Source organism: Myotis daubentonii, chromosome 4, assembly GCF_963259705.1.
Source record: "Myotis daubentonii chromosome 4, mMyoDau2.1, whole genome shotgun sequence".
NCBI lineage: Eukaryota > Metazoa > Chordata > Mammalia > Chiroptera > Vespertilionidae > Myotis > Myotis daubentonii.
The window spans coordinates 109,114,456-109,130,005 of record NC_081843.1 but is presented as its reverse complement, the minus strand read 5'-3'; the positions used below and the strand labels follow the sequence as shown (position 1 = coordinate 109,130,005).

The following is a 15,550-nucleotide window of genomic DNA, read 5'->3' as shown; positions in this document are numbered from 1 at the left end:
AGAATAAATTTGTAAATGAAACTTTGCTAAGTCAATAAAATTTGCTTCCATTTGAGAAAAGATATCTAACTTGGATTTTGGACTTTACAAACTTCCCTGAAAGAATGTGAAGACTTCCCCTTTCCATGGCATAAGAATCAGATGACTGGGAGAGATTTTGGAGCTTGCAACATCTTTTCTGAGAAGGCTCTGAGAAATGTAAACCAGAACACTACGTGAGTCATCTTAAGACAACTATGTCCTTTGCACTAAAAAAATAAAATAAAATAATAAAAAAATCTGCTAATCTGCTATAGTTTGTTTAGCCCTTAAAGTTATGCATGCAAGACATCCAGTATTTAGAACCCTGGAATGCTTGGCATAAGAACACATTTGTGTAGAGGCAAACTTGGCTGGCACCTTCTTATTTTTGCTTTTCTTTCCCATCAGTAGGAATATATTGGTATCTGCAATAATACTAATTAATAATCCCAGGATTCTAAAGCAATATCCTGACACCAATTTACCACCTTCTGCCCAGTCTACCTTCTAGCCCTAATTATACAGAGCAGAGAAGAAATTGCTTAGTCAGCCTCAAAATGCTGGTAAAAGAGTCACTTGAGTTAAGGACTTATTGAATGGTAGGCCCATTCCACAAATGGTAGAGAATCTATTTTTAATGTTAAGGGGAATGAGACAAACACCTAACCTATCAAGCACTTAAAACATTTACTCTGGCAGCTCCATGAAATAGAATGTGTCTCTGCTTTATGAATAATGAAATGGACTCGGTAACACAAGATTATTTGCTAGTAAGCTCTGAGCTTAAAACTGAACGTGATCTATGTCTCTGTTTCTACCATATATGCTGCTACTCTTTATTTCTTTTAAAGCTCAATGATTTTAACCCATATTTTGTAAGCTGCTTTCACAGTCATAATCCCATTGACTTTAAGATATCAGTAAATTTTCTTGGAAGAGCCACATAAATAGACACAGTTAGGGGAGTTAAGGAGAGTCAAGAACAAAGCAACATAAACATCTTTAGCAAGAGCGTCCAGTACTTTGTACCGGTCACAGAATGTGTTTCCTTGTCTTTTAGAACGTCATGCCTGTCTCAGCTGAGCTACTGCATTAGGGCATGTGAAATATTAACCTCCCAGGCAGATCTCAGGGTCCAAGAGGGCAGCGCAGAGCCTTCACCACTATTTTCAAAGCAGCCTTTTGAGAATGAGGAAGGTTGCCAGAAATGAGGGCAGTGAAGTTAGGCTGTTTCTGAAAGTTGATGTAACTCCTTTCTCCCTTAGCTGCTTAGATGCCCATGCTTTTAGGAAGGCTTACTCTACCTGCAAAAGCCACGCTGAGCAGACAGGAAGATTTGTGCAGCCTCTTTAATTGGGGAGGTGAGACCACGTAAATGCACACCGAAAAGGAGTCCTTAACAGATGTGCTTGCAAATGCTGACACAGCTGTAGGGGCCTCAGTAACAAAACATGCCTGAATCAAGGAGATATACACAAGTTAGGCATTTACAGAGAGCACGTATCGTTGCTTTTAACCCTTGGAAGGGATGCTACGGGACTGAGCAGACACTAAGAGCCCTGAACCAAGAAGCTGTTCCCTATATTTGGAACCAAGTCTGACCAGATTTACAAGTTCCCTCTACAGTTCATTGTGAGCAGAGGTGAGATTGCATAGCAGCTAAGAGTTCAGGCTTGGGAATCTTAGATAACTTCACCGTCGTTTAGCTCTGTGGCTGAGACAACTTAACAATATTTATTTCTTCACCTGTAGAATGGGAATATAGTTTGCAGAATTGTTATGAGAAATCAATAAGAACTTATGTAGAGACCTCAGTGCCTGGCATATATATGGAAAGTGCTTAACAAATGGCAGCTGTGATTAAATCAGAGTTAGGCTTCATAGACACTATGTGTTGTGCAATCTTATATTGCATCCAACATTGCTTTCCACAGCAAGTGTTTAACAGTTGCAGAACAACTGGGACCAATAAGTGAACAGCTAGTAAATAGAAACATGGAGGAATAAAGTGCTTTAATTAGTAAGGCCCAGGTGAAAAAGTGAGAGGGTTTGCCAATATTGGAGTCACCTTCTGTTCAACTCTGGCTTCTGAGCCTACAGAGGGCAGGTTCTGATGGAAACAGGACTGTGGGAACAAAAATCTACTCTACGTTATCCAGAGATGTCTGTTCTAATGGATCCCGAGTCAACTCTAAGTCTACATCGTTACTACTGGCAGTTTAGAAGGTCTAACTCAGATCACTTGGGGAAATTTTACTGGAGAGATCTCAAGCTGTCAAGTTCTATGCCACCACCAAAGCGATTAAACCAGAATCTCTGGAGAAGGGACTCAGGCATCAATATATTGTAAAGAGTCCCAGATGATTCCAATGTACTGACAAGTGTGAGGTCCAATGGTTTACTTCCACAATCCTTTGTCCATTAAAGAAACAGCAAGTGGGTTAGACTATTGAGCTGGAAGAAACTTGGGGAATATTTGGTCATACCCTTTCATTATAAAGGTTAGGAAACTGAGGACAAGAAAGAGTGTATAATTTGTCTAATGGTTACATAGCTGATGGTGGATAGAGTTGGTGCCAAGAGAAATCTAGGTCTTAACATGAGACTCTACTGTTTATTCCTAGATATTATGTGTGTCGGTTTTTTAAAAACTGTATTTTAAGAAGGCTGTACAAAGCCCATTATATATAGAGATTGAACTGCCATTTAGTAGATATACCAAGCAAAGAACAAGAAACTAGCTTAGCAGAATAGTTTGAAATGGAATTTCACAGATGTTTTCTGAACCAAGACAGAAAAAGGATTTTATGGGTCTAATTATACATCGTTGCTGAATTCTTTCTTGCCTAGATCGCTGGAGTCCTACTTGGTCAAAATGGCTCATTAATGTTGAGCTGGCTGCGGGGAAGAAAGTATTTGGCTAGGTTTGAGACGCAACTCGCAGATCAAAGAATTCAAGTTTATTTCAGTACATTCTCTACTATTCAGTGCTTGGCCTTTTAGGGTTTGTTTGTTTGGTTTTTTTAAAGCATGATAGGAAGTTTGAGTTCTTATGTTGGCATAAGTTCTTATTCTTGAGTCATTATGACCTCTCCTAATTTTGTACTCACCCCCACCCATTTTGTTTTTAAAGTAAGTTTTTATTAAGAATAGCTCCTAGTAGGCCTACGAATAGTCATCATAATAAAGAGTGTTTGGGAGACTTTAAGCTTTATAAATGAGCTTAATGCAATCCAAATGAAAGTCCATTCTCTAGACTGGGCTTAGCAACCAATTCACTAGAAATGTCTAAACATTGTTCACAAGTTGAACTGACGTATTAAGTTTATGATCAACTCTATAATGGTATCACTCAGTTATTTCAGTACAATGATAACTTTGAACACTTAACTCTAGGGTTAGAAGTAGTAGAAAGTATAAATTCATAATGAGAGTTTACTCCAGTATTTTGGAAAAGTGGGGGCACAGATAATATACTTGTATGAACAAAGGCATGCAGAGGGGATTGAATCTAGAATCCTCCCTACACTTATTCAGACCCTATAAAAGGGAGCAGTGTTGGAATATCCCTGAGGTCCTTTGACCATGTGGAATATTTTGTGAATATGGACACATGAGGCTTGTGGTTAGATTAACTAAAATTAGGGAGTCTACCCATCTCAACTTTAATACTACAGTCAATCCGTTATTCTATCCCAGTTCTCCAGTGTGACCTCTTCCAGCTTAGACTAAACAGAAAAGGAAAACTGAAATTCAACTTTATCTTTTAAGTCACTTCAACAAAAGGAAGGAAGCGACATTCAAGTTTTGGAGGTTTCCATCATTGCTTTACATTGCTGGCACTAGATCATTTGAGCTATGCTCTGTCATGGTTTCCCTGACACCAGGGACCATCTGGACATGGATCACCAGGCTCTGGTATATGTGCTCTGTGTATCTCAAGTGAGCTGGGCAGGACAATAAAGTGGGCATAACTTGACATGGAAAAGGGAATGGGGGATTTCTAGTCTAGTGTATAGTATCACCAGAATCACCAGAGGTCTGCATCTGGATATTATTGGTTCCTGATCCTCCTAATGATAAAATATTTGCTTTCTTATCTATTATTGTCTCTTTTGTACGTGTCATGTGGGAAAGAGATCGGCAACGTAATGACTGCATCCTTGAGCTCAAGGTCATAATATAAGTACATGTTCATCAGCCAGTCCTCTTTTATTAGATAGATATTGAGTCACCTATGGAAGCAGCCATGAGTGATTCTCATTAATTCTGAGGAAAGGCTATTAGGAGTCCACTGCTTTGGGAGAAAGGATAATATGGCTTTTGGGGGGTGAGAGGGATTTAAAAAAAGCTACCCCTCCCCATATACCTTGGACTTTAGGCTCAAAGGTAGTTGGCATCTGGTGGGTAAGTTTGTATAGCCAGCTGAGCCATTTATGGGAAATGGACAATGGACTGAAGTGGTCCAACACAGGGTTAGGGGTGCAGGAGAGGGGAAAGTCCTTATGGTTAGAGAAAGGGTAGAAGGTAAAATGTCTAGACTAAAATCCTAGGCTCTGATGCTAGGGTTCCCATCTCACCCAGAAGATACCTTGGCACTTGGACAGGCCTCAAGTGGCTGGTGGGTGGTATGTATGAGACACTGAAAGAGCTGTGTAACAAGAGGGCCTGTAGAGCCATGGCAGGACTCTGCTAAACATTCTCCCCTCCCAGACCCCACTGCAGGTCCAGTGACACAGCGGCTGTTTCAGTCATCAGAGCACTTGCTTTAGTGGACAACATCATCATGTTTTAATGGTAGCACCCCAGTCTACACTGGGTTGCTGCCATGGGCTGGGGATACCCATGCTACAGTGACAAGGACAGAGGGGGACCTCACACGGTTCGGTATGTCTAGTTATGAAATGACAGTAACCAGGAAGTATACCAAAAGAGTATGAAAAAGGAAGAAGATTTCAAAAAGCTACAATGTGCATAGATAACTGGGTTGAGCACCTGGAAATTAAAGGTTGAATTTAGAAGAGCTCTATTTTGTACAATTAGATGGCATGGGATACTATATTTCATTCTGCTTCCCTTGCATCCTAAATCCAAGGGAAGAGAGAGTTCTAAAGAATGAGAAATTTACATAAACAATTTTAGGGTTTTAAATGTTTTGTTTTTTTTAAAAAAAATGCTACTACTACCATGGAGCCTCTAGAAATTTTTTATTGCAAGGCCTTTGGGCCAGTGATTTGAGGAGAAGCATTATGAAACTGGTATAAAAACACAGTAAACACATGACTTTTTGAATTCGGCATCTAAATGTACAATGGATAGTATGCTTGATACTCGCAGAAAAGATAGGAAAAAAGCTGAGAAGTCAAGGTGAGGGAAAATAACCATCAGTGTACCCTTGATTCTTAGTGACACAATTCATACTCTTTTTAATAATCCTCCTATCAACGTATTATTACCCAAATTGACCTGCAAATATCTCACTGTTTTCATGTCTATCCTTTCTCAGTTAGGGTAGATAATTCTATCAAAATTAAATCCTCTACCTGGTTCTGAGCTAGGTATTCAATAATTCATATAAATGGGTCTAAGGAGTTTGTTTCTTAGAACACACAACATCCAGTTGTGCTTTCTCACTCCCAAGTGAAACGCTCCCGGATGCAGCTGATACGAATGTGCAGCGTACTAGCATGTGGACACTAGGAGACAACAATTCATCCACCCGAGTGTCTCTGTGACGTCACCTATGATGCTTATACACCTAAACCTGTTAAACAGGTTTCCCTTGACTCAAGTGCCATTACAATAGTCATCTTGAAGATCCACGTGGAAGTTAGAATTCTGAGTTTAAAAACACCAATAGAATTACTTTATGATATAACCACATCAGGCCACTTTAAAAGCAGGCAGGGAATCTTAAACTTGTCCTCTTCCAAAAGCCAGCGCAAGAAGCACGGCTTGGCCCTAACCGGTTTGGCTCAGTGGATAGAGCACCGGCCTGTGGACTGAAGGGTCCCAGGTTCGATTCCGGTCAAGGGCACCAAAAGAAAAAAAGAAGAAAAAAAAAAGAAGCACGGCTTGATATTTGGTTTGCTCTTTAATTGATCTGGCTGAATTATATCAAATCCCACTGTGGCCTCCCTTTCAGGGAGAGCCCTACATTTATATAATTCTCCAAGCCATTGCTGGAGTGTTTCTGTACCTGTTTGTAACTCCGTTTCTGATGCATGCTGTGTTTCAAAGGGTTTAAAGAAAGAAAATGCCGCTGCCTTGTACCATCAGCACAGAGTAGTCAAACGGAGGTGTATATAGTAATTGGCTATAGACACGGGGAATTATTTTTGTTACATGTCTGTATATAGACCAAAACCATGACAAAAGTTGTGTAGACTCTACTCAAGATCGGTTCAAGTTATCTGATTCTAAAATGTTGTCTCTGGATTCTAGGTAGTCCTTGCAGTAGAATATGCCCTTTGTGTTAGTGTTCAATCTATCCTTAGACTTGGCATTAACCTTCCATGAGAAACTTGCCATTGGCTCACAATTCCACATCTGCCATGATCTGCTCTAGTTGGGCAAGATATCCACTGCCAACAGGGCATTTAGGCTTCATCTCCAAGAAGAATGTTGGCCCTCCTACTCACTAACCCCATTAAGAACAGTGGTTTTTTAAAGCATCGCTGTTTACTAGTATCTTGTGTGCTTGATATATATTTACTTTTAGAATGTTTCTTCAAGATTTACCTCGTTTCCCTTAGAGAAGACTGGACTGCTCTCAAGGCAAAAGAAAAAGAAGTTATTTAAAAACACAAAGGGATATTTTACTTATTTGCTGAATTTCAGGTTTACAGAGAACCAGCAACCTGAAAACCAACCCTCTCCCCTCCTAATAACAGTGTTCTAGCATGCCAAACATTAGGAAGTTTCCAGAATACTATCTAAAAGGCCAGGGGAGTTCTTCTAGAAGAAATAAGAATATAGGCGCATTTACTTACTTCTTGATTGATACTTGCAGAAAATATAGTAAAATTAGACAGATTCACAGATCAGAAATCCCTACGTAATTTCAGGTTCTGGTATACAGGGAGAAAGCTAAATCTGCTAACTTATTTTCTTGCTTCTTAAGGTGATGCATTAATACTACCTGAGTCTTAAACATTTAAGATCACAGGATCCAAAAACATCCTGAAATATCTAGCCTACCTGCTTTGAAATTGTGAACACAGTTGCACAAATATTCTTCAGTTGCTGCAGAGTGAGTATGGGGTGGACAAAGTGGCAGAAATGCACGTATCCTTGAGCTATGTGCATTCTCTAGTTTCATAATGCTCATCATTCTCTCATCTTTTGGGAAATAGTACTGGGCCAAGTAAGTACATGGGAATCAATAAATGCATTTTTAAACCAAGGGATGGGAAAATTCTCAACTGCTGCACATCAACCCCTGCTAAATGGAGCAGATTTGGGATTTTCATTGCCACACAATTGAAACAACTACCTGGAACAATAAAGTGCTCTGATGTACCGAAATATCTGTGTACAGTTCATTCACTGCAGAGATAAATGAGCACAGGCAGTTCCAGTTACAATAAAAACACCCTACTGCTTAATACCACACTTTTGCTTATAAAGTGTGAGACAGGTTTTGTTCCACAAATTTTAACTATAAACCCAAGTTAATACAATCAAAATTATACCTGTTGGAATCATGTAAGTCATGATTAATTGATCCTCCCGTCTACACACATGTCTAGACATCGACCTTAGAGACCATAAAGCAATCTGATCAGCAAGTTTGGAAGAATAATTTGGGGATCCTTGTATCTAGTAGAGCTTCCAGGGAAATGTCACTCTTATATAATCCTCAACATTAAAACACTACTAATCTACAGAAGCTTTCAGGAAGTCAGTTTCCATACCCCCTTTAGCACGTCATTTAAGGGAACTTCTACAAATAAAGTTAAAATGGATGATGGTGTTTCAGAGAACTAAGGTCAGAGTTCTTAGGAAATGAAGGTGCAGTCACTGGTCTTTCTTGTTTGTATAATCAAAGACCAGGAGGAAAGACCTCAAGCACCACCTTAATCTGTACAGATGTCATCAAGTTTATTCTGGGATTTAAAGAGCCACTTCAAAGATTTGCTAACATATATATTCCACTGAACTACTTTCTTTTTTTAAAATATATTTTAATGATTTTTTTACAGAGAAGAAGGGAGAGGGATAGAGAGTTAGAAACATCGATGAGAGAGAAACATCAATCAGCTACCTCCTGCACACTCCCTACTGGGTATATGCCCGCAACCAAGGTACATGTCCTTGACCGGAATGGAACCTGGGACCCTTCAGTCCGCAGGCCAACGCTCTATCCACTGAGCCAAACCGATTAGGGCTGAACTGCTTTCTTAAGTCATCTCTTCTAACTTTAAAATCTTTCTAGGGCAGTGGGAGGGGAAAAGAAAATTTGTACCTATTGCATAGAAATAGGATATCTAAGAAAATTGCCCTGGTTATGTCATTAGACATTTTCGAAGGCTCATATTTTGAATATTTCATTTCCTTGCCACCGTTTGTGTAAAATAAATAAATAAATAAATAAATAAATAAATAAGCTACAGAGATAGCATTAACCAATGACTTTGAGGAGCTTAGAAAAATGTTATTTTTTTCCTCAAACCCAACATATTTTTTTTCACTTTTAATCTAGATATTATTCTACAAGATAGAAAAAATAATTAGTGTCTCACACTTATATTAACATGAAGTAATATTCCACACAATATGCTGTTTCTTATGAATGTCATGCTGCTAGCCTGATAGACAAGTCAGTTTGGATATTTTAAAAGGCAGTAAATGCATTAATTAATTAAACAAGTGATTGGTTCATATGGTGCCAAAGGATTTGCTGCTTCCCAAAGGGCTTAACTTATTTGAAATGATAAATTTACATACTAGGACTATCTAGTTTTTCTGGTTTTCTAGACCATCAAGATGTGTACTGGATCTATATCTATGTCTTTTAAAATGTGTTATTCAAAATCATCTCCAGCTGCAGACAGTTTTAGAGTGAATCCAAAACTGGGTGACCCTCCACTCCTCCCATGTTAAATGAGTTTGATTTAAGGTAGTCTCATTTATTGTATTGTCTAATAGTTGTGCTAAAAACCTATGAATTATATTGGGGTTTTTTAAGTTTTTTTTTTTTAATTTTTATTTCTCAGAGCTTTGGCTAGAAATTGTGTTGAGTTTGTGTCCTTCGCATTAAGTTATTATTTATAAACCTGCCCAGCACTCAAAGTCACAGGTATTTCTACTTAACGGTCAAGGTTTGGCTTTAGGGCAGTCGTTCTCAACCTTAGAGAACCACTGGGAATCTTTTTAAAATCCTGATTTCTGGGCCTCATCCTCTGGAAATTCTGTTTCTTTGTGATGGGGTGGGGCCACAACATTAGTAACAAAGAAACAGAATTTCCAGAGGATGAGGCCCAGAAATCAGGATTTTAAAACGATTCCCAGGTGATTCTAATGTGCAGCCAAGGTTGAGGACCACTGCTTTAGGGCAAGAGGTTGGTCAAAGATCTGCTTTACCATGGGGACACTTTCCAGAATAAACAGGTAAATGAGGGTTTTCCTTTCCCAGGCCTGTTGAGTGCATACCATCCCTAGAGGGTCTCATTACCTTTTTAAGATGACAAATCACGGTGGTGTCACCTGGGTCTATTGTTCTAGAATGACATGAACAGGTAGACTACACGGAACGTCAACATCAATGACTCACGGTAAAGGAAGTTTCCTTGGGCCATAGAAAATTTAATATTTAAGCAAGATACTAGCTTCCAGAGCAATCTTGTCTGTTCTCTGAACCATTAATGACCTGAGGCAAAATTCTGTTCCTGCTAAGTAACTGACACATAAATACTTAAGGAAAACATGGGATGGATATAAGTGATTAGCTAGGGCTCCATTTGTAGTCTCTCTTGTGATCTCTACTATGGTCATTAAATAAAAGTAACTTGAGTTGGTCCTTGAAGCTTTAGGCAGATCCACTCCACTGTGGCATCTGCTATTTTCTAGTCGTCTTATGTGGGCATTTTTAGCATCAGAGAATGCAATTCAATCATTTGTTTACTTAGCTGAACTCTACAGCCCTGTACAAGGACAAGTCTTCTTTGAAAGCCACTGTTAAATTCCTAATCCAAACTTTATTAAAAAGACTCAATGTGGCAGACAAGGAGGTTAAGACAAATCCTCAAAAAAGTAATGATCAAGGCCTCCTACACTTCACAGAAACCTTCAAGTGTAGCAACATGTGAAATTGAGAATGCGTCTATAGTTGTAATGTTTTATTAGCTAGCAATGTACTTCTTCGCAAACTATAGAAGTGGATAATTAGTTACACCAAGGAAACTAGTGGAAGAAACACCACTAACAAGTTTTCTTAATTCTTCTAACCTAATCAAAGTTCTACTTTTAGAGCTAATTATCAGAAGTGGGATGTGAATCAAGTATTTTTCTCAGGGTCACTCTCTCCAGTATTGAGGTTCCCTACTTAAATGCCATTCTACATGTTCACCTCCATCTAAGAAATTCCCTTAAAGGAAAAACAAATGCCATCCCTTCTCACTCTAAAGAGTATGTAATTTATCTCACATTGCCTAGCAAAAGTGAATACACAAAGAGTAAGTCATTGGCTACCCTACATTTCACTCTGAAGTCATGCTATTAGAAAATGTAAAACACCTTCAAGTATTGATAGCCTTTTTGTTGTTGTTGTTGTTCAGAGCATTGGGGTTTGGTAATCGATCTACTCAAAGCCATTAATTTAGAGATTGGAAACAAATTTGCCCCTGAATGCCAGTGATCAGCATGCCAGCAAGTTAGTTCATGTAATAAACCTACGTGCCAGGCACTCATCCAGAAAAAAATAAAGATCTATTTCCTTAGAGGGTTTACACTTTAGCAGGAGAATCACATACATGGGTTATAATTGTTCCGAAGGTGATGCATGCTCAAAAGATAGCAAAGTGGATTGGGAGGGCAGGGTTGGGAATGGCTTAAACAGATTTCTTAGGAACACTGAAGGAATACTACATTTCTAAAAGTTAAATGCATTGAATATTCATTACAGACCAGGTGTGCTGCCAAGACTTTCTCAATTGACCCAATGGGGAAGGTATTATCATCCCTACTTGACAGGAGTAGAAGCTCAAGAACAGTTCACCAGCCAGTGAAAGCCACACAGGTCTAAGCTCTTAACTTCTCTGTGTTACAACAACACATGCCAAAGGAAGAATTAAGGTAGCTCTTCAGACAAGTGCATTACCCAGAAAATACATCTGGGAAGGAGTAATTGATAGCAACGCCTAAAGGATATTTATGTCAACTTGGCTAGGGTAAATACCAGGGAAAGGTTGAAGGGTGGGTCAAATGGGATTAGAGTGGTTTATAAAACGATATTTTGTCTAAATGGTACTGGAAAGACTTTGAGGTTTTGAGCAGTGGTGTGGAGGTCGGGGTGGTGACAAATCCCAGTACAGAGCCCTGGCATCAAAGAGTCAGATGGCTTTGTAGTAGGGTGGTTGCATCAATTTACCACTTTGAGTGATTCAACACTGCTGGTTTCTTTCATTTAAAAACTTGGCTACTCTTTTGGAAACAAAGCCTTTTAATGGAAAGGTGAAGGTCTAAAAATCTCAAATGTCAGAGTCAAGGTTATCTCATCATGCCAAGCTATGATGCTCAGTGACCTTCAAACTTCAAATAAACAGTGTCCTAGAGGTGGCTCTAAAAATAGTGAAAGGCCACTACGTCTCATAACCACCATTCTAAGACCCATTCCATCCTAAAAACAGAATTTCCATCCTAAAAACAGAATTTCCATTAGATCCGTTTGATAAAAACTTGATATAAGTGAAATGATATTTTGAAATACGAGCACCTAAAGGAACATCTTTTGTAAAAGGCAGTTATTGATGAAAATAATCATGGCATTATAGCTCCTTGCTTGAAACAGAATATATAGCATTTCCCATTTTACAGATGTTTCCCTACATAACTATTGAAAGACTAGAAAGATCAGACCCAAGAAATGATGACTAAGAAGGATGGAAGCAGGGTGAGAGACAGATGTCTGCTTCTCACACATTTAGAATAGTGACAATAAAGTGACACGTGCCTTTATGTACTTTAAAAATCAAATTCCTCAGAGATATGTAACTTGTTAGCAATATTTAAATGTAGGTAAATCTATATTCTAACTTGGGCTAAAGATAAACACGTGAAGATGCTCTAGGTTCAGTTACATGAAATTACATTCAAAGGCTAAGAGGATCTCCACAGCGAACATGTCTGAGAGCATCCTGAATGCTGCCCACAGTAAACTTTCCACTACCTTCTTAGACATCATTAATTGGTACTTAACTATCCAGAGTTGTTGAGAAAAGCTGTTGATATATTAAAAAGTGAACAGTACATTTTGAATTAAGTGATAACTAGGATTTGGAAAATCTCTCTCTCTTTTTTTTTAATCCTCACCCAAGGAGATGTTTTTATTAATTAAAGAGTGAGGAAGAGAGAGGGGTGGGAGGGGGAGAGAGAGAGAGAGAGAGAGAGAGAGAGAGAGAGAGAGAGAGAGAGAGAGAGAGAGAGAGAGAGAAAAACATCAATCAAATCCCCAACCTAGGAGCCCTTACCAGAAATCGAACCCACAACCTGTTGGTGTATGGGACGACTCCCCAATCAACCGAGCCACCCAGCCAGGGCTGGAAAAAGTCTTTTATGCTAGGATTTTGAAAGTTGATCAGGGCATGGTCTACTGCTGGTTTCCAGACTGGTGTTCTTGGAACCACTGGCGTCTGTGCAGACAGTAATGAGCTGTCAACCTAATTTAAGCGTTTTAAAAAGCCTAATGGACATCACATCTTTATCTACAATACAGCTGCACATGCAAAATTTAAAAAACACGTTTCTTTCACTTGGGCAGAGATTGTGTTAAGTCAAAATGATAGCCTTAATTATCCAGTGTTGAGCCAAAGGTTTCATCTATTTTCTCAATTTTTATTAGCTCTTTAGTAAACAGTTTAGCGAATATTCTTAAATAGGAAAAACAGAGGAGAATAAGGAGTTGTCCTTGGATGAAATATCAGGTTGAAAACTAGTCACCACTATTATTATTAGTCAACTGATTATACCATCGGGACAGATGGATGTATGCGCTGTGATGGATACTCCACTGGTAGAAGTTAAACCAAAGACTTGAAAAGACCACACCATCTGGAGAATTTCAGTAACAGCTTGTCTGTTTTTCTCAGGCCCTGAGCAGATATAAACTAGAGGAACATATGGATATTACTCATTATAAATAACCTTAAAGTATTTTAAAAGGATTCATAACTGTTTTACTTATACAACAGATGATAAGGCAAGCTCAAGTTTCCCATTCTGCTTACTCTATAATAAAAATGTACAAGTAACATTACACATGATGAGTCATACATTCACCTGGCTACCTGGTTATTGTTTATTGAACACCTACTGTGTGCCAAACACTGTATTATGCTCGATATACAGTGACAAAAATGGACATGGTCTTTGCTCTCAGGGGCTTATAGTACAGGCAAGGGAGAGGGAACAAGCAAATAATAGTTACAACTAAGTGCTTTAGAGAAAATATTTCTGATTATGGTAGAACACTTCACTGCCATTTATAATGATTCATAAGAGCAAAATTAGTGCTTCATACTGCAGGAATTTTATATAAATGACTCTCTTAATATCAACCATAGAAAGATACAAATGTTGTCTTAAGGGCTAAATTAGCTTCCTCAACAGACAGTTTTAAAATTACGACATTTACTTGAAGCATTCCTTACAAGGGGGATATGCACACTTACTGTTTGGGAGTCTTTATAACCATAATGTAATCTGGGGGAGCGTCTGTGTGCCAGAGCCAGTGGGAGGGAAGAATCTTATGGTACATCAATCAGGTCATGAAAGATACCTGTGATGCTCCCTGCAGAGTTACCTTAAATTCCGAAGTTGTGAATTGACAACGTTTTCATAAACATCAGAAACACCATGTTCATTTCGCATTCAATTTTCACACGCAGAAGGGCAAGCAATTCAGAGATGACGCAAACCTTTATATTCTAGAACCAAATGTGTTCTTTGGCATTTTGATTTGTTGATACACTTATTTATGCATTCATTGGTTGATTCATGCCTGTGCCCTGACTGGGAATTGAACCCAGAACCTTGTGTATAGGGACGACACTCTAACCAACTGAGCGCCCCAGCCAGGGCTCCTTTGGCATTTTGAATTGCCAGATTTTCTGAGTACAATCATGTCACTTTCCAATCAGGCCAAACTCCTGAATCCCAGATTGAAATGAAGCAATATTATGAAAGTGTGCTGGCTACCCCCTCCCATGGCCTATCGTGGCTTTGATTATCTAAGGAGCACTAGCTAGTTGCAAAAGATTTTGCAAGGTAATGTCAGGTAACTCTTGGTTAATGTGACCTTTTGAGAGAGATAGGACTTTATTTTCACCCTCATCAGTAAGCCCTCAACCAGTGTTGGCTGCAGGAGGTATAAAGAGTCCAAAGCAGGATATGGTTGCATCCAACATTTCTATTAAAGAGTTTCTGTATAGAAAACAGAACCTTTTGTCTCCATATACCACCTGAGAACAGAACTACAGAAGTCATTTTGCATAGGGATATACCTAACAGATCCACAGCAGTACTGCCTGTAGCCTAGCTGGAAGCTAAGGTTCTATCTTAGACTGTTGACACTGACTGAAACTGGCAAAACTTCCACCCTCTGTTTTCCATAATTACCCTTTATTTTCATACCTTTCCTTCCTCCTCCTCAATTTTTTCTCCATTTTAGCATTCCTCCCCGACCTGCCTCATTGCCACCCCAAGTTCCTGCTTCCAAACAAGCAATAATATCTTGTCCCTCACAATTAACCAACTCATATGACAGTGTTATTTTGAAATATCCTAGACACATGGCATAAGTATGTTTGAATATATTTAGAATATACTTGAGGTAAAGAAAATATTTGGGGGGGGGGAATCTTTGTGGGATAAAGTCTTCCTTCTTCTCAAAAGGTTCAATGAGAATCAAGTGGTAAGAGAAGCTAGCTGTACCTGACCTACATTGATGGCTGAATTATTGCAGTGATGTCCTATCAGACGTCCTGGCCGTCCTGACGCTCATTAAGCAGGCACCATGTTCAATTCCAAGACTCACTGTCAACCAGAGATTCAAAGCCCTTCATAATTAGATTGCACAGTATAACAGTATATGTATCCACTGGTTCTCTGGGGAAGCTAATTTCTTCCGCATGGGACACACACACACACACACACACACACACACACACACACCATGCTCCCTCGTGTTGCCTTCCTACCCTGTAATACCTGTAATACTTACTGCCTTACCTATTTGAATTTCTACCTGTCATTCAAAGTCCACTCAAGGTCTGCCGTCTTAGGGAAGTCTTCTCTGACTCTCACCAGCTCT

General features: G+C 39.0%; 1 protein-coding gene across 10 annotated transcripts in view; it reads right to left on the bottom strand.

Annotated features, from left to right (window-relative positions):
- Positions 1 to 15,550, bottom strand: part of DAB2 (DAB adaptor protein 2) — a 49,058-nt gene that overhangs the window by 25,519 nt on the left and 7,989 nt on the right. The window contains exon 2 of one of the 10 annotated variants that reach the window (XM_059694887.1): positions 93 to 189. The exons of the other annotated variants lie outside the window; for them this stretch is intronic. The gene's annotated coding sequence lies outside the window, so the exon portion shown is untranslated. The remainder of the gene's footprint in view (positions 1 to 92; positions 190 to 15,550) is intronic. 10 annotated transcript variants of the gene reach the window in all.